Raw genomic sequence first — 18,426 nt, 5'->3', positions numbered from 1 at the left:
GTGGCACTGCCATCGCACCCCACTTGGCAATTGCTGGCACTGAAATCATTTCCCCACCTCTGGTTCATCCTCCTGTCCTCCCAGGCAAACAGGGAGCTGGTGGGGGTTTCTGGTGCTGCTTCTCACCTGGAGGAACCACGTGGAGGTCAAGGGGTCCCATCCCTGGAAGTGTTCAAGGCCAGGCTGGATGGGGCTTGGAGCAACCTGCTCTGGTGGGAGGTGTCCCTGCCCAGGGCAGGGGGGTTAGAACTGGATGATCCTTAAGGTCCCTTCCAACTCTAACCATTTTAGGATTCTATATTTATTTTCTGCTCCTCCTGGAGGGCAGTGGGATGTTAGCTGCTTCTCTTGTCCCTTCCCGAGCCAGGATCCCACACCCTGCCCGTGGGGAGGGCAGAGGAATGGCCCTGCAGGTATTTCCTGTGCCCACACTCAATGCTTGAAGGATGACAAGTATCGATCTCCAGTTTTCACTTACAATCCTCAATGGCCAAAAAGGCACATCTTTTCTGAATATACCAACTAAAACACTTTAATTAAAAGTAATAAGATAATAATGCTCCCAAAAAAATCTGCTCTGCACAGGTGCCTCCCTCTCCCCGACAAAATAAAGCACAGCAGCAGGATAATTGGGGATTTTTCTCTATCCCTGTACCATAAGACAGCTGGTTACCCCTAACCTGGGAAACCCCTGGGATTGTTTGCCAATGTTGCCTTATCTTACACACACAAATGTGATATAACTCACACCAAGCATACATGGGTCCAGTATAAAAGGTAAAGGAGTAATGATTCGTTAGCCACAAACCATGCACACACTTTTAATTACCCACCTGGTCTGGGCTCTCAGCGAAGGTCCAGGCCAGCGGTGGGTGAGGAGCAGATGGCTCCCTGAAGCCCTTCAGCTGACAGGGGCTATCCCATGGGGGTGCCATCATCATCCTCATCCTCACGTGTGCCCACACCCTGCATCTGCAGGGACACGGTTCCCCCAATGGGCCAAACCCCTTCTGTGCCGCTACGAGCATGTAATTGCTTAATTCTGGTGGATAAGAGTTGAGAAGTTTGACATTTAAACCAGTGCCTGGCAGTGTCCAGTAAGGACTGAAAATCTGCCAAAACCCCCGATTTAGGCCAAGGAGCTGCAGGAGGAGAAAGGAGGAGAGAAGGACCCAGCCACCGCTGATGTCCCTGGCACCACTGCCCTGGTGGGGCTGGCACCTGGGGGAGGCTACAGAGGGTGTCCCAATGGCAAACACACAGCTGGGCAAGAGAGAGCCATGGGGACGCCAAGGGCATCACCACCTTCCTCAGACACTGCGGCCGCTTCCCCTCTGAAAAGCTGGGCTGTCACTCAAAGCGAGAAAAAAAATGAATGAAGGCATGACCAGGAGATCCAGGTTTCTAATTAAACTGGAAAGTTGGAAAGTGTAACGCCGGATTTAGCCGTGCTGTCTTCCCACACCTCATTAACCGCAGGGCATTCCTCTCGTTAGGCTTCTGCCGCTCAGAAATGGCCACCGCAGGTACACGCTCGATGCCCAACTGGGGAAAAATGTCAACACTTTGTCTGAAAAATAATCCCTAAGGAAGCCACAGTAATTGCTTCAGACAGATGAACAAGCAAGGATGACATTACCCAGAGAAACCACGCTCGCTTTGGAGAGTTTTGTCCTCAGGGTGAGAGGTGAGGGGGGGGGAAAAAAAGGCTTAGAAGATTTAATAAAATCATTAGAGCTGCAGATCTCTCCCAGCGAGCGCAGTGAGAGCTGAGGCTGCCGAGGGGGGGTTTCTGGAGCGTGTCGGAGGGAAGGAAAAGCAAGTGGTGCTGGGGAGGGTGAGCTGGGGAGACACGGCCCGGTGGGAATGACAGCAATGTGCACTGTTAAATTGACAGCATTCACACCCAGCAGCAGCCAAGGGTGGCCCCGTGGACTGGATTCCAGCCTTTTTCAGCTACAACCTAGTGCCGTTTCCTGGCGGATCTCCCACATCCTAAAGACGTGGTGGGAGGAGGTGGTGCAGGGAAGGTGGGTCCTACGGGATCCCACAACCCTTCCTCCCACAGCATCCACGTACACACAACCTCACCAGGGCTCTCCAAAGCCGTATTTGTGCCTCCAGGCAAATCTCTCAGGTTAAGGGCATCCCTGAACAGCTCTTTTTTCCACATCTGCCCGATCCAGAAGGGCTCAGAACCGGGAAGGGCAATAACAAGCTGCACGGTGCAGGAGTTTGTCAGCTAGATCTAAAAGCCTGCAGAGCTCTTACCAGACTGTGACCTCCAGGACACGCCGTCAGCCAGGTCTCACCCAGCCTCAGAGGGCTCAGAACCTTCTCCACTCCCTCCTCCTGTGGGGCTCAGGACTCCTCTGCTGAGATTTAAAGCCCGCCTGCCACCTCCTGTTAACTGTTTGTCCTGCCCCGGGAAGAAGGGCATGAAAAGTCACACAAACTGTTGCACTAGGAGAGCCGAAGTTATTTTTCAAAAATATCACCCTTTACGTTAAATAAACAACTCTCTGACACGCTGCCGTTCCTCGGGGAAGAATGTAAATCTAACGGCTCCCATATGTTCCCCATGTGTGACATGAAAATGCCCAAGAAAGGAAAAAAGGTGGGCAGGGCTGGGCTGCCAGGTGCGCTGGAGGGTGGTGACACCTCTGCTTCGCTGGACAGACGGACCAGTGGTCCTTCAGTCCATCACCAGCTCCCTTTGAAGGCAAGGCAGCCGTCCTGCCCACCCACGGCCCCTCACCGCCCCCGGGGTCTGTGGGGATGTTATTCCCAGGGGTGCCAGACCTTTTTTGCAGCTGAAGCACTGTCTGCAGGGCCTTAATTAAGCTTGTCACAGCCCGGGGCCACCGCAGCCCGGGACCCTGGGGACCGAGCGTCCTGCAGAAAGGCCAGGGGATCACCGCCCCCGGGGTCTGTGGGGATGTTATTCCCAGGGGTGCCAGACCTTTTTTGCAGCTGAAGCACTGTCTGCAGGGCCTTAATTAAGCTTGTCACAGCCCGGGGCCACCGCAGCCCGGGACCCTGGGGACCGAGCGTCCTGCAGAAAGGCCAGGGGAGCACCAAGTCTGCAGGGGAAGGGTTTGACCCTGCAAGAGGGGAGATGGAGCTGAGATGTGGGGAAGAACTTGTTTGGTGTGAGGGTGGTGAGAGCCTGGCCCAGGTTGCCCCGAGAAGCTGTGGCTGCCCCATCCCTGGAGGGGTTCAAGGGCAGGTTGGAGGGGGCTTGGAGCAACCTGGGCTGGTGGGAGGTGTCCCTGCCCAGGGCGGGGGGGGTGGACTAGGTGGCCTTTAAATGTTCTTTCTAACCCAAACCATTCTAGGGGTGGGCTGGGACGAGCTCCTGCGGTGGGGGGCGCGTGGCTTCTCCTTCCTCTTCCTCCCAAGCCAGAGGGCTGCTTCGCCCATGAGACAGCGCTCGGCCCCAGCCCCAACAGCCAAAACAACCGAAGCAAGGAAGCCTGAAATAATCTATTATTAAGCTCTGGGAACTGCTGGGAATCCAAGCAAAAGGAAAGCTTGGGTTTCCGCTGCTTTCCTGCGGTTGGCATTTTGGAAAGGCTGCCGGAGGACACACACGTCTCGGGGCGGGTGAGGCTGCGGGTGCCACGGGGTGGCACGGCGGTGGGTGACCAGGGCCAGGGCTGTAGGACACCACGATGCCATGGACCATCGGCCCCTCAGAGGCGCTGGCAAGGACCAAGGGACCCCCCCAGCCTGAGCCTGGCTCTTGGTGATGCTCATCCCTGTGGCTCTCCCCGTGCCGGGGTACAGCGGTGCTCTCCGTGCCCCCTCCACACACCCCACCTCCAACAGCCCCCCACTGCACCCCGGACCTCCCTCCCCACCATCCCCAGCCTTCCTTGAGCACAGACAGAGGGTTGTGCCAAACCCTGTCATGCTGTGCTAACTGAAGTAAGCTCTTGGGACAGCAGTTCTGTTCCCATGTGTGCCCTGACTCTGCTTTAAACCAGTCTCTGCAGCACCCTGAGCTATGGGGGGAGTTGGGGTAAACCTCTGGGGTGCTGGGACAGTGTAAATCAGTTATTTAACCAGAAACATATTTCCATGGGGAAGGTCGCATCAGGAAGAAGGGGGGGAAGGTCTGGCCAACCTCTGCCTCGAAGCATCACCACGGTTAGCACAGGTTGGGCTGTTTCTGAGCACGTGCAGCAATTAGTTCTGGCTAGTGCGGGTGGCCTGGGGCAACCACTAATCCCAGCTCTCAGGCTGAGCCCCTCAGGAGGAGGGAGGGAGAGGCCCCCCCTTGCAGCCCGTGCTCTGCCCGAGACACTGAGCGTCAGGAAGCTGCAGCTTAAACCTCAGTGTAATCCCCACACAAAGAGGTGGTCACTGGTAATGGGTTTACCTGCTTAAATCTCCCCGGACGTCCCTGGCTCCCAGGGTTTTCCCTTCCCCACTAACTCGGTGCTGCAGGAAACTCTGCTTCCCACATTAAGCAGCTTGGCTGCGGCAGCACAGGCAAATGCATTTATCACGCCGAATTCCCGAGCTGTTACAGCGCGGAGTTTCCGGGATATGAATCCTCTGTCGCTCACATCCTCCCTCCTGCCCCGTTTCCGGAGCCAGGCTGCGACGCATTTATCACCCGAGGCACAGAGCATCTTCACACACCCCCCTCAACCCCGAGGCTCTTCCCCTGGGACCATCTGTCACCACCAAATGCACATGGGAGCCCTGGTGGACGCAGTGACCCCCAAAACCACCTCCCACTCCCCCTGCCAGGGCTCACGTCTGCCCCATGTGAGGGCTCCTGGGCAGTGGGGACATTTGGGACAAGCTCAACCCACTCCCCACCACCACAATCCACTTATTTCCCTGCAGAATTCCTCCCCCCCTTATCCCAAAACGGATTTCCTCCTTGCAGCACAGGAGCTGGGAAGGGGGGTGGGTGGGCACCTGCACCCACACGTACCCAAAGAGCCAACCTCTGACCTGCGCCTCAATTAAAAGGGGTTTCTAGACTCAAATTAGCAAACAGGAGCCTGATTCTGGAAGGAAAGGCTCTGTCACAGCACTGCTGAGCAGGACCCTGCTCCCAGCCGTGCCTGCGCAGGGCTCTCAGGGAAACATTTGCTATTTCGGATGCTCCCGTGGCATCTGGGGAGCCAGCAATGGGCATCTCCTCCAGGCTGCCCTTCCCAGACCATTTGAACCGCACTTATCCTGCAGTTGATGTTCTTTCTTTTTTTTTTTTTTCCTTCCGAGATGCTAACAACTTCTGTGGATCCATCTGGATGTTATTAGGAAAACATCTCGGGTCTGCTGAGGCTGCTGGCAGCAGGCTCCTTCCTCCCTTCCCCTGTCCCGGACCCCCCGAGGCCGATGCAGCGCCGGCGCAGGAAGAGCAGCAGTCGCATCTCTGAGGTGCTGAGCACCCCGGGACACGCTCCCAGCCCCAGCAGGGTCCTGCACTCCCCCCTCCCAGCACAGAAGGGCCACGCAAAGACCCACTGGGGTGGCAAACTCACGTGTGGCTGAGCAGGGGAGCAGCCAAGGGTGGAAACTTCTCCGTGTGCTGCTCACCCCTTGCTCTCCCCAAGCTCTTCTTCCCAGGGCAACTTCGAGATTTACCAGGTGTTAAGAGATTTTGGCTCATAAGACCCCAGGAAAGAATCACAGAATGGTCTCGGCTGGAAGGGACCTTTCAGATCACAGAGTCCAACCATCAGCCCAGCACTGACAAACCCACCGCTGACCCGTGTCCCTCAGCACCACGTCTGCCCGGCTTTGAAATCCCTCCAGGGATGGGGACTCCACCACCGCCCTGGGCAGCCTCTGCCAAGGCTTCACAACCCTTTCCGTGAAGAAATTTTTCCTAATATCCATCCTAAACCTCCCCTGGAGCAACTTGAGGCCATTTCCTCTTGTCCCATCTCCTGTGACTTGGGAGAAGGGGGGGGGAACAATTCACAGATCTACTGACATAACCAAAATTGCACCCAGTCTCAGGAACAACAATGTGCCTCAGTTTCCCCACTGCAAAAAGGAACTAAATACCTCTTGAGGCAACACCAGTGAGAAACCAGTTCCCCAGCAGAAGGGACGAGCCCCTGTGTCCTACCTGCCCCCTTGCTCAGGGCTTTGGCGTGTCCTGAGCACCCCAGCTCCAGCCTCCAGGAACCAGTGTGGCCTGATCCTGCGTCTGCCAGACCCACAGTAGCCGTGGGGCTCATGTCTTCTTCTCTTTGGCCATGTACCTGGGCAGTCACCTGTGGCACAGAGGGGATGACAACATTATTGATAAACACAGGGGCTCCTTGCTGCTGATTTCAACTCATCATGAATGTCCTTCACCAGGACACCCACCTGCCCCCCTTGTCTCTGGTCACAGAATCCCAGAATGCTATGGGGTTGGAAGGGACCTCTGGAGATCATCTCCTCCAACCCCCTGCCAGAGCAGGTCCACCCAGAGCAGGTCCCACAGGAACGTGTCCAGGCAGGGTTTGAATGTCTCCAGAGAAGGAGACTCCACCACCTCTCTGGGCAGCCTGTTCCAGTGCTCCACCACTCTCACAGTAAAGAAGTTCCTCCTCATGTTTAGATGGAACTTCTTATGTACAAGTTTGTGCCCGTTCCCTCTTGTCCTGTCCCTGGGCACCACTGAAAAAAGACCAGCCCCATCCTCCTGATTTAGTATTTATAGGTGTTGATCAGATCCCCCCTCAGCCTTCTCTCCTCCAGACTAAAAAGACCCAAGTCCCTCAGCCTTTCCTCATCAGAGAGATGTTCCAGGCCCCTCAGCATCTTTGTAGCCCTAAGGTCATTCAATCCTTTTCCCATTTTCTGAGCAGGGACTTGCAATAGTCACTATTTCCTTGCACAAAAGCCCAGTTCCCCGGGGCCGTAGCTGACGGCTTCCATCACGGGGAGGATGGTTTTATTTAGCTGTTACAGCTACATCCTGAATGCGACCATAAAGTACATTTATCCTTTATGGCTGAGCTCGGTGCCAAATTAGTCCCAGTTTAGGGCTCGTGCTCTGTAGGTGGTGTTTACCAGGGGCTTCTCCTACGGGAGCCACCGGGGAAATGCAGGGGAGAACAACGGGGGGAGCAGCATTAAGTGTGGGGGCTGCTTCTCCTTGCAGGGACCGGGTCTCCTCGGTGCCCCCGGAGAGGAGACAATCTCCCCTCAGTCCCCCCGGGGCAGGGGACCAAGCCGTGCCACATCCCAGGAGCAGCAGTGTCCCCCCCAGTGCCACAACCACCCCGAGGGGCCACTGGCTCCCGCGGTGCCGCACAGGCAGAGCCACCCCGGGAAGTGTTTCTGGGGCAAATTAGTGAGAAAAATGCACCTGTTGGACAAGAGCCCATGTCCAGATCTACAGGCAAACACAAATCAAGCCTTTCAAACTGCAATTGCCAGCTTCTCGGATTAAAACCATGTCCTGAGCACAGGATTTTAAAAGGAGGGAAAAATTTAGGCGCAACCACGAAAAAGTGAACAAGCAGATAAATCAGGCTGCGAGGTTTCTGCTCTTTAGAGAATATGGCCTCGAGCTCAGGTCCAAACCCTCCTCTCCAAGGACGGTTCCAGCTTTCCAACACAAAACCAATCGCAGCCCAAAGCCATCTGAATCCAATCGCTGCTCACTCAGGCACATCCATCCTTGTCACCAAGCACGGAAATTCAATATATGGCAAGAACTTGCAACAAAAAAAGCTAAATTCTGTTTATTTTCATAGCAGTAGGTTTGGCCTAAACCCTTTATTCTTGTAAAGAGAGTCAGTAACTCCGCTGCTTCTTTTTTTACCCTCTTTTAATTACTTTTCTTAATGAAATGAAAACGGGCAGGAAGGCTGTGGGGCACTATCAGAGCATCTTTGGCCAGATGCACGCTAGCCAAAGGTGCAATTCCAAAACAAGACACTGCAGTAATGAATTATAATTAAGATACAGTTTTACCAATTTTCCTCAGTCTGGGCAGGTTTTCCACGGCTTCCCCAATACAAAAATCCTTATTTTTTTCTAGTTAAACAAGCTTTCTAACCAAGAGTTTGAATTGGGCAGATTGTGCCCTTACCATGTCTGCCCCTTTCAACACTCTGAAGGTGGGAAAACCCCTACAGGCAACTTGGGTTTCCCCATCCAGGTTCCTCCATATGCCAGGCATAATCCAGTGGGAGCAAGAGGGGAATTTAGGAAGGGGAGGTTTTGCAGGGTGATTTTTTGCAGAGAACAAATGAATGGCACAGCTAGAAATGCATGAATGGGACGGTTCACAACGTCCAGCTGGGCCAGGCTGGGGGCTGTCACTGGGGAGTGAAGATGCTGTGGTCCCATCTCCTAGTTCAGGGACTGTGAAACATTCCCTGTATACAGGGGGATGTCATGGCAGTACTGAGCGTGGCCCAGGTACCTCCACATGAGGGCTGGAAGAAGGGAGGAAGGGAGGGAGGGATGCATCTGATGCATCCAAGCAGATGAGAGTGATGGGCAGAGCTGGAGCCCAAAGGATGCCGGTGGGAAGCCCGCTCACTCCAGCTTGGGTCATCTCTGCTCCCAGGCTCCTTTCTAGATGGTTTCCTCCCATCCTTCTTATGGAAAAAAGAATGGTGATGAAGTAGCAGGAAGGGAAAAGCAACCCAAGCATCTCGCAGGCTCTGGGTCCAAGCAACACCGTGCGGGAACCACCCCACCCCCAGCTCCCGTTGGGTAACTCCGGTTCCTTCACCATTTCAGGCTTTAACTTTCAGCCCGTACCGTGTAGTTTATATTGTGTTAAGCCCATCTAGACAGCGAGCAATTTCCTCGTGCTTAACAGCCCTTCTGTTCCTCCCTGACATCCGCCGCACGCTGCTAAGCCCGGCCGATTAACACTGTCTCCACCAAAGAGCAGAGAAAGGTCCCCACAGCTCTTAAACACATCCGTTCCTCCAGCCTGCCCGGGCAATTAGTCCTGTAGGCTCCGGGGCTGTGTTTCTGTAACATCCCTTCTTCCCTCCTAATGCTTGTTAGACATTAATTTGTTTATTTCATGCCCGTGCTGTGGATGCCAGCATGGCCACCACAGCCTCACGGGTCAGTCTGCTCCCCCGGCCAGGGGTTGCTCTGTCCCATCACTCCAAACCCTTCTCTTCTCTCTGCACAGATCTGCAGGTTTTAAACCTTGTTTTTTTCTCTTTTATATTATTAAAATACTTTTTCTGGTCATTCCTCACAGCTCACATCCATACTGCCCCGGTGCTGCCCACCGCAGGCTCCATCCCTGCTGCCCACCGCTCCCAGCCCACCTCCCCCTGCCACCAACCCAGAAGTTACACCCCCACAAAAGAGTTAAAAGCCAGCCTGGAGAGTTGCTTCTGCCCCACTTTGGTGCCTGAACATCATCCAAAAGCAATTAGGCAGCACACAATGACTCCGTCAGCGAGGTCCTGCACGGACAAACGATGCGACAGCAGCAGCACTGTCCACCCCACAGCTCACATCCATACTGCCCCGGTGCTGCCCACCGCAGGCTCCATCCCTGCTGCCCACCGCTCCCAGCCCACCTCCCCCTGCCACCAACCCAGAAGTTACACCCCCACAAAAGAGTTAAAAGCCAGCCTGGAGAGTTGCTTCTGCCCCACTTTGGTGCCTGAACATCATCCAAAAGCAATTAGGCAGCACACAATGACTCCGTCAGCGAGGTCCTGCACGGACAAACGATGCGACAGCAGCAGCACCGTCCACCCCTCTCCCCTCCGGGATTTCCACCCAAAGCCGTTCCCATTCACAAGCACAAAATCAATGTTTTTTCCTCCCATACTGCCAGCACTGACCCCCCCCAGCCCAGGCTCCCTCTGCCTCGCATGGCACTGTCCCCCCACGGTCCTCATCCCACCCCAGGTCCCCCCAGCAGCTCCTCTCAGAGGAGACCAGCTCGACAAGAGGAGAACCCAGCTTCCTCGCAGCGCTTTTCGGGGGCAGGAGGGACCCAGCAGCCCGCACAAGAGTGTTGCTCAGATTTAATTAAGCCCATTTAAAAACTGATGCCTGTCTCACTGCTGCCGTTTCCACGCGTCCGGCGGCCCCGGGCAAAGCTGGCATTTCCCGAGGGGGCCAACACAAACTGCCACCGGGACACAACCCTCTAAACTCTGACAAATCTGCAAATAAGTTAAGCGTCAAGAGGAAGAAGAAAAGAAGAAAGCGCGGGAGCCAGAGGCAGGAATCTGCAACGGGGAACAGCTCCATCTGGGCTTGGCATCGGCGTGTGCTCACCACATCACTGCACCGGGGGACGGCGGGTTCTGGCCGGAGACAAAGCTGCTGGCTCCGGCCCCGCGGGGATCAGGCCAGTGGAAACGCCGAGGGCTGCAGGCAAATTCTCAGCTCAAACGGGGGCCACACAGCTCGCTGCCAGGGATTCCTGAAAAATACAAAATAAATAAAATAGGTGGGCGCTTCCCTGCCCTGTCCCTGCTGGGGCCCGAGCGGCGCTGCCGGCGGTGGGGGGCCGGGGGGCTGCCACCAGCATCACCTCTGCTTTCTGTCCTGGGAAACCATCGCTTCCTGCTGGCGCTTTATTTATCCCCCGTGTTTATTTTCTATATGGTTTCTCCTGAAACACGTCCGTGTGCGACTTTCTAGGCTTTCCCATCCCGCTGGGGTGAACCCAGCGTATGCGGGATGACACAGAAGATTAAATCAGCCATCGCTGCTATTATTGTGCTCCTGCTTCTGCCAGCTCTGCAGAGCCTTTGTGAGGTTTGGGGTTTTTTTTTTGTTTGTTGGCTTTTTTCTTCCCCCCCTTTTTTTTTTTTTTTTTTAAACTGAACTGGTGTTTTTAACACTTGCTGGCTTCAGTCTTTTCAAAAGTTAGAAATAATAAAAAAACAATCCCAACTCTGCTCAGATCTGCTTTTCCACATTTTCATGAAAAGAAGAGCATCTCTGGGGATGATTGGTGGGATGTGCCACCGGAGCAGCGACCGTGGGTCCTGTTCTGCCAGTTGTAACCGTGCTCACAACCCTCACAGGACCTCAAATCTGCGCTTGTTGGGACAGAGCATTTACACACACACCTTAGTCCAGAGAGAAGCAATTTCCTACCCACCAGCTGGTTTTGTCTGTGTCCTACAGTGCCTTTGGGGGACAGTGGGACATGAGACTTTGGAGAAAAGCCCATCTACAACCCACCCCAGAGAGTCAGCGTAACCATGGGACAGACACTCCAGCGTTGTAAACCAGAGATGTTCTCCTCTCCCTGTCACAGGGCAGGAGAAGGACAAGAACCAGCATTGAAACACTTCCACAGCGCAAAAATCCTGCAGTGACTTTTATTTTTCCCCCAAAACTGAGTCATGGATCCAAACTTAGCCCTGGTTGTTCCACATGAGAAGGTCCTTTGCTGGTGACCTCATGGAAGGTCAGTGACTCCAAAGCACCACTACTTTTCCAGAAGGACCCCATGGTTTTCCTTGCCCTCATTCCACCTCCCAGAGGGGCACAGCCTGCTGCACAGCTACCCGGGTGTCAAGGCACAGTGTCCAGGACAGCATCTGCCCCTCTGCTTGCCTCCTGCCTGGTCCTGGTGGCCTGCCCATCTAGGGACCGTCAGCTGCCCGGGGGGAGATGACAGGATGCTGAGCCCTGGCTGGACCAGTGCTGAGCCACCATCACCACCACCACCATCCCCCAACCCAACGATCAAGAATGAGAATTTTAAAAAAATAGAAAAACTCCCTTTGAAATCAGTTTTAAGTAAACAAAAAATTGATCTCACAAGCTTCAGTAACCACAAGCATAAATTTGGGTTTGGCTGGGTTCTGTGTTTTGCTTGGGTTCTTCTGCATCGCATATGAAGCCTATTTTAAGATGATTTGCTCGAGCGGTTCAGCGTATCACCAGGGCCAACACGCTCTCCAGAGTCACCTAGGAGCCACTGCTGTCCCCATGGCCACCAGTGCCCCCGCAGCCGTGAGAGGCAGAGCTGGCCTGAAGAGCAAACAAAGTCCCTTATTCCTTGGGCTCCTACTGCCACGGGTGAGCACTGGCATCAGCCAGTTTGGTGTGCCCAGGAAAGGCAGAGTGGGGAAAGGTAAAAGTATGACCTTTCCAGAAAACTTAAAAAAAAGAAGAAGAAAAAAGAAAAAATATAAATTAAAAAAAAAAAAATGGATAAAAAGGAAGGAAAATTAAAAGAAAAAAAAAAAAGTAACTCTATACCCTCATTTTATGGCAGCAAACGGCACGGTATTCAGCCAGCAGGACTGGAGGAAGTTTTGGGTCACACACCAGGAAAAATGGCACGCTTATGAGCGTTAGCCCACTTCCTTTCCATCTCTGCACCCAGCAGCAGTCACTCTTCATCCCTTGCTCTGAGCAAAGGCATTAAAAGAGGCCAAAGCTGTGCTGGGGAGATGCAGAGCTGCCGTTTCGAGCTGGCCCGCGTTGGAAGCGGGGCTCAGCACGCAGCCAGCGGCGGATCCAAACCTCCCCGGGGCTCCAGGCAGCAGAGGATTGTCCAGCCGGATATTGGCTTGGCTCCACTCACCATTACAAATTACAAAAATAAAATAAAAGCAAGCCAAGTCATTCTCGCTTGTTGGGCAATTGCCCCCAAATCAGGCATCTGCATCTTCAGCAGGCGTAAAGACATAAAAAAGGAAGGGAAACGAGGGTTTCTGGTGTCTGTTTGGAGATTGGCCTGGGCAGCTGGAAGAACATTAAGATATATCCTAAGTTTCAGAGTGAAAAAAAGGGGGAAAAAAAGAGAAAAGAAAACTAACTAAGGAAAGAAAATATCTTGCTTGTGCACTGAAGCCTGTCAGCCACACAACCCAACAAATGGCTTAAGAGAAAAGCGAGGGAAACCACCACCAACCGCCCGCTGGGGTGTGTTCCCACACCATCCCCAGCAGCTCTGTCCCACCGAAGGTCCCCGGGGGTCCCTCTGCAAGGCCAGGGGTGAGGGAACTGCCGTGGAGGACAGCAAGTGGGCAAACTGCTGAAGGAAAAGGTAGAGGAGACGCCGGAGCAAAGGCTGTGTGAGGCCAGGAATCCCAGAGCCTCGGCTCCTGGCTCCTTCTGCAGCAACAGAAAACGGGACCTGGACCACGACAGTGAAGGGACCAGCATCACCATCCTCTGAGCTTTGGGGATCTGGGGCGATGCTGAGATTGCTGGACTGGGCCCGCTGCAGAAACACAGCACAGGACACAACAAGGCAGACTGCTATGGAATAAAAGTATTAGTTACGTTTCTTGGGGCCGACATATCATTGATGTGGCATAAAGCCACATACAGCTGTGCCTTTACCTACCAGGAAAAAAAATTACCAAACCAAATTCACACCCATAAAACACTGACAGCTTTTCCCCAGGTATTTACCGTTGGAAGAACAGCTGGTTTTATCATTTGAAACTGGGGTGCTGTATAACATTTAAAAAAAAAAAAAATTAACTAGCTTGATTGTAGGTTGGCTTTATGTATTCATTCACCATCAGCGAATTATTCAGTTTTCTAGAATCCCAACAGAGGAACCCTTCCCACTGCCTACGCTGAGACGTGGTACGTGCTTTTAGTGGTTTAGCAGCTGTGCATCCTGTCTGTCCTCCGTGACAGCCCTGAGTCCAACCGCAGTGCAGAGGGCCTGAAGTACATTTGCACTTTTGTATTAACTTGAGTATAAATATATATTTATATTTGTCATACATCCAGGAAGGCTGATTTTTCAAAGGGCTTGGAACAAGCAACAATTATAATCAGGAAGTGAGCGGAGCGCGGTGTCTCCCATCCTTTTATGGAATAAAAGTCTTGTTTCTATTATAGGGATATATCTGGAATTAAACTCAAGATACCTGAATATAGGGGGAAAAAAAATCAGGATTTTACCTAGAAATTTCATACTGTTGCTGTCAGCTATGATTTGGGGAAAGATTTTCACATTTCAACACAGAAAGAAAAAGTATTTCTAACTGCTATCACGGAAAACAATCTGGGACCTCTGTGAAAAGCAATCTGGCTGAACTGCTGAAGCACCTGGAGAAGAGCACATGGAGGTGGCAGGGCCAGAACATCATTTAACTTACCCAAAGGTAGCTCTGGCACAGGTGTGTACGTCACCTTTCACGAGTACTGGATCTCTCACCCACACAACAGCACTTTCAAACCCCTTGCACTCTTTGTGCATCCCTGGATGGAAAGAATAGTGCAAATTAGCCATTAGCCAAGATTATTCAGCTTTAGTGAGACTCTGCACCTTGCTGCCGCAGCAGAAAACCTCCCACCATCAGCATCTCAGCAAAGGAAGCCTGGGGATGGCCCAGAGAGGTGTCACAGGATGGGTGATAAGGGGTTATTTCTAGATGTTTCATTTTTTAATGATTTTTTTTATGCTTTTGCCCTTTTTATTCCAATTGGATAGATCTTAACCTCTCTGCCAGCAGCGTTTGTACTGCTGCGGAGGAGCAGCATCTCCACCAACAGACCCAACGGGACACGAGAAGCAAACCCCTCATCCCCGGGGCTGGCCTTCCCCCTCTCCCCATGAGGAGCAAGTCCAGCAGGAGCCTGTGAGGGACTTACTGGAGAGCACACAGTGGCCTTTAACCACCTGCTGCAAACGGAAAAAGAAAAACGCCAGGGAGAAAAAGCAGATCCTATTGTGTCTGGAGAACCGTGGCTCCGCGAAGCACAAGTATTTAAATAGACAAGAATCTTTTGTCCAGGAAACTGAGCACTAATAATAACAATTTGGCTTCCTGCAAAGAAGGCTTCTTCCCCAGCTGCTTTCCACGCTCTCTGCCTCCTCCCATCCTCCCGGCCCTTCTCGTCCCTCTCTCCCCCCTCAGGCTCCTGAAAAACCCATGATTTTCCAGGCTGCCTTCACTGCGGGCTCCAGCTTTCCCTCCTCCACCAAACATTCGGATTTTTCTCTTTGATTCCCTACTTGGTTTTCTCCTCCAGGCTCCCTTGGCAAACACACACAAAGAGAAAGCCTCTCCAGATCTGGTGTCCACTGCCACCACATCTCCTAACACCCCCAAACTCACTGGGAGAGCCTGGTCCTGCTGGCACAGACATCCCACCCAGAGGACACAGGGCCAGGACCAGCACAGGCTCATCCCAGAGTCTCCACCGGCATCTTTTCCCAAATTCCCATAGTTTGCCAAAGCTTGGGGGAAGTTTTAGCAGGGATGAAGGAGGACAAGGCTCAATGTCCCTTCTCCCCATCATCTTGCCAAACCCTGGCCAAAGCATGGAGGTGTTCCAGCTCTCCAGACAGCTGCGAATTAGTTCTTTGTTCATTCATTTTGTGTGGGCAAGCTTCCCAGGTCAACCCTAAAAAACCTACCTCACCCCAGGACACTGGCCCCGCGTGGGGGTGTTGAGATTTGCCGCTGTGGGGGCAGACAGGCACTTTCTGTGGCCGGGCACCTCATCAAGGGAGGACAGGAAATTTCCTGAAGCCAAGACAATGCCCTAATTTGTTCCTGCCAGCGCAGAACAATGCTCTTGAGGAGCCAGCAGCCATCGCCTGTGAGAACCAAAGTGGTGGTCCTCATCCGGCCCCCCTGGAAGAGCCATCCCTGTCACCACGGTGGGTGTCACAGAGGGCTCCTGCCGGGACCGTCCCCACCGCAGCCCCCGGAAAAGGGACCCCCCGGGGCACAGCCCCTCACCGCTCCCCTCCTAGGGAAAAAAATAAACTGAAGAAAGACATTGAGGTTTTGGAAGTGAAGGATTACCTGGAGGAAACGTAGGGCTGAGCGAGTTGTGTCTGGCGTGGAAACAAGCCGGGTCAAGGGCAAGGAGATGGTGGTGCTCAGAGGTCCCAGCTCGAGTCCCTCCACGTCCCACCGCTGGCCGGGGTCCAGAGGGTCTCAGCAGAACCAGCTCTTCGTAAGGTGACAAATTTGAATACTGATGTGCTTGGTAACAAGAGGAATATAAAAACAAGTAAAAATAAAGGGGTTTAAGGAAAACGTATCTTGTTCCCATCCAAAGGAGTTGAAGAGAGAATTTTTTGACACTTTTCCCCCATAGCTCAACAAATGTACTGGAATCAGTTTAAGAACAGAAAATTCACAGACAGAAAAAAATATCGTTCAATCAAGAATTAAGTGTCATGACACTGTTGGTGCAAAATCTTCACTGGTTCTACTAAAGCAGATTGGATTTAATGTTGTTTTGACCTCTTGACTTCGGCAGGGCCCCCATCCCGCTCCACATCCTCACCCCAGCTTTAAAGCAGAAGATGGGTGTGGGGTCAGGAATGGCTGCAAGACACATCCATGTGCTGCGGGCATAATATTAATGAAAATATATAAATTGGGGGTCAGATTACACAAAACCTAAAGAAATTGAATCCAAAGTGGCAGTTTTAATTAAATAGTAGCTCAGCATTTCTTGGAATATTATAAAAAAATCCCAGAAAGTAATATATAATTATGCGTCTACAAAGCAGCATTTAGACTGATGGCTCCAAGTATTCTATTGATTTGAAATATATTGTCTGAATACATTTTACATATGTAATACTTGTTATTTTAATAAATATGTGGAGAAAACATGGAAATGTGTATCTGTTTTTAGAAACAAATGGCTAAATCACCGATCCCTTCATTTGCACGAGAAAAGTGAAGCAAAGGCTTCACTCCTTTTATTTTATTTTATTCTTATGCAAGTAATGATTTAGAACATGTACATTATCATCAACACTATAATCACGGTCCCGAGTCTATAATCCCCCAAAGGAAGCCTGCACTGCACATAAACTAAGTCTACTGGGGGCTGTTGAAGCTTAAAGTTCCTTAAGTATTATTTTTAAGTTCCTCTCCATCAAGGATATTATGAGTAATAAGAGTAGCTGCAATTGTGGCTTTTTAGAAAGTGTTCTTCCCAGCTTGTTCTAGAAAGGCTATTTTAAAGGTCGCGTTGCTGAGCTCGTGGCGCGGTGCCTTGGCGAGCTGGTATAAAGTAAGTGCATTTTAGTTGGCATCTGGTTGAGACTATATTTTCATTCGCAAAAAAATTGAAAAATTCTTGGAAGAACTCCACAGCCTACAAATAATAATAAAAAAAAATAATAAAATTGCTCTTCTTGAAAACTAGTTAGGAGTTAATGATAATTCCACTTTGGGCAGGAAGGAAGGGTTTAGGCTGGACGTCCCCGAGTGAGTCGGGAGGATGTTCAGCACAGCCCTGCTCTGCCACTCGGGTCCAGTTCACAGCCCCAGCCCCCGCCACACAGGACAAAACACCCCGTTTCCAGGAGATATATTAAACATATTCCACAGGAGCAAATTACTTTTATAGGCACTAAGTAATTCTGAATATGTGAAAACTTTCTGAATGGAGTTCAAATCCAGCTTTTCCTTTGATACATCCCTAGAAGGAACTTCAAACATTAATTCCTGAGAAATGTAGACGAAACCACGTAAAAGCCGTAGCCATCCTAAATACGTACAATGGGATCCCTTGTGCCGAAGATACAGTGAAACATTCATAGACATTGCAACTCAAATTCTGATTTATTCCTGCATTTAGCTACCGCCGGGTTACAATTCTGGTTAGAGCGTCCATTTGCCTAAAATAAATATTTGTAACGACCTTAATGAGCTTTGGAGGGATCCTGTGTTGGGAAAAAAACTGGTCATTATTGGGAAGGACCTGCTGTAACTTCCACACGAGAAGCAGGCTCTGGCACTGGGAATCACCCAAACAGAGCCGTAAGAGCAGAGGCAGATACGTGACCTCTCCTTTTGTACAGAAGAAAAAAACCCCAAAACCTGCTGTGCTATTTATTTATTTTCAATAAAACGTCCAGATTGAAGGTGGCGAGTGTGAATTGGCAGAGGTATGGGCAGGTGCAGGGGTTTGTAGCTTCACAAGGACTTACCGGCAGCGGCACGGGTTGGAGCCCTGCACATCAGGGCACCTGGGGATGATTCACCTTGGGCGAGGGGAATGAAAAATCACATACACGTGTCCTGTTCACTCCTTTGTCAACAGCCTGCGTTATCTGGGATGCGACACACATCAGAACACAACTGCCCCAGCTCCCCGGCAGCGAGCTGCGCCACGGCCCGGACTCATAAATGTTTCATTGCCCTCCTGGAACGCAGACGGCCGCTTTTTTAGCAGTCTATGAAACAATATTGTAAACAGCTCAGCTATTCTCCCCTCTGGCCTTGGCAGAGCCAAGAACAATGTGCATTCAGAGACCAGAACCCTCAGCCTTGGCCATCCCGCCCCGGGGATGCTCGGCGTGGCCGTCCCGACCCGCTGGCCCCGGGGGCAGCTCTGGCTGGATGGAGGGACAGGGTGGAAGATGAACAAGGCAGGAGAGAGGGCTTAGAGTGAGCAAAAAGGGTGAAGCCAGGGATGGGAGGATTTAACCCCGGAGCCGGTGAGCACGCCCGGCTGGATGCGCCTGCCTGAAAAACAAGAAATCCAATA

The 18,426-nt window shown here is 52.0% G+C and overlaps 1 long non-coding RNA gene across 2 annotated transcripts in view; it reads right to left on the bottom strand.

Annotated features, from left to right (window-relative positions):
- Positions 1 to 6,124: 6,124 nt before the first annotated feature.
- The window catches only part of LOC106891555, a 32,492-nt gene continuing 20,190 nt past the window's right edge, over positions 6,125 to 18,426 (bottom strand). For both annotated transcript variants that reach the window (XR_001412712.1, XR_001412713.1), the window contains 4 exons: positions 15,714 to 15,896; positions 14,055 to 14,157; positions 10,243 to 10,390; positions 6,125 to 6,248 (listed from right to left, as the gene is read on the bottom strand). This is a non-coding gene — a long non-coding RNA (uncharacterized LOC106891555). The remainder of the gene's footprint in view (positions 6,249 to 10,242; positions 10,391 to 14,054; positions 14,158 to 15,713; positions 15,897 to 18,426) is intronic.

This window comes from Calidris pugnax, unplaced genomic scaffold, assembly GCF_001431845.1.
Source record: "Calidris pugnax isolate Ruff unplaced genomic scaffold, ASM143184v1 scaffold27, whole genome shotgun sequence".
Classification (NCBI taxonomy): Eukaryota; Metazoa; Chordata; class Aves; order Charadriiformes; family Scolopacidae; genus Calidris; species Calidris pugnax.
The sequence above is the reverse complement of the archived record's forward strand: the minus strand, read 5'-3'. Positions and strand labels throughout refer to the sequence as shown.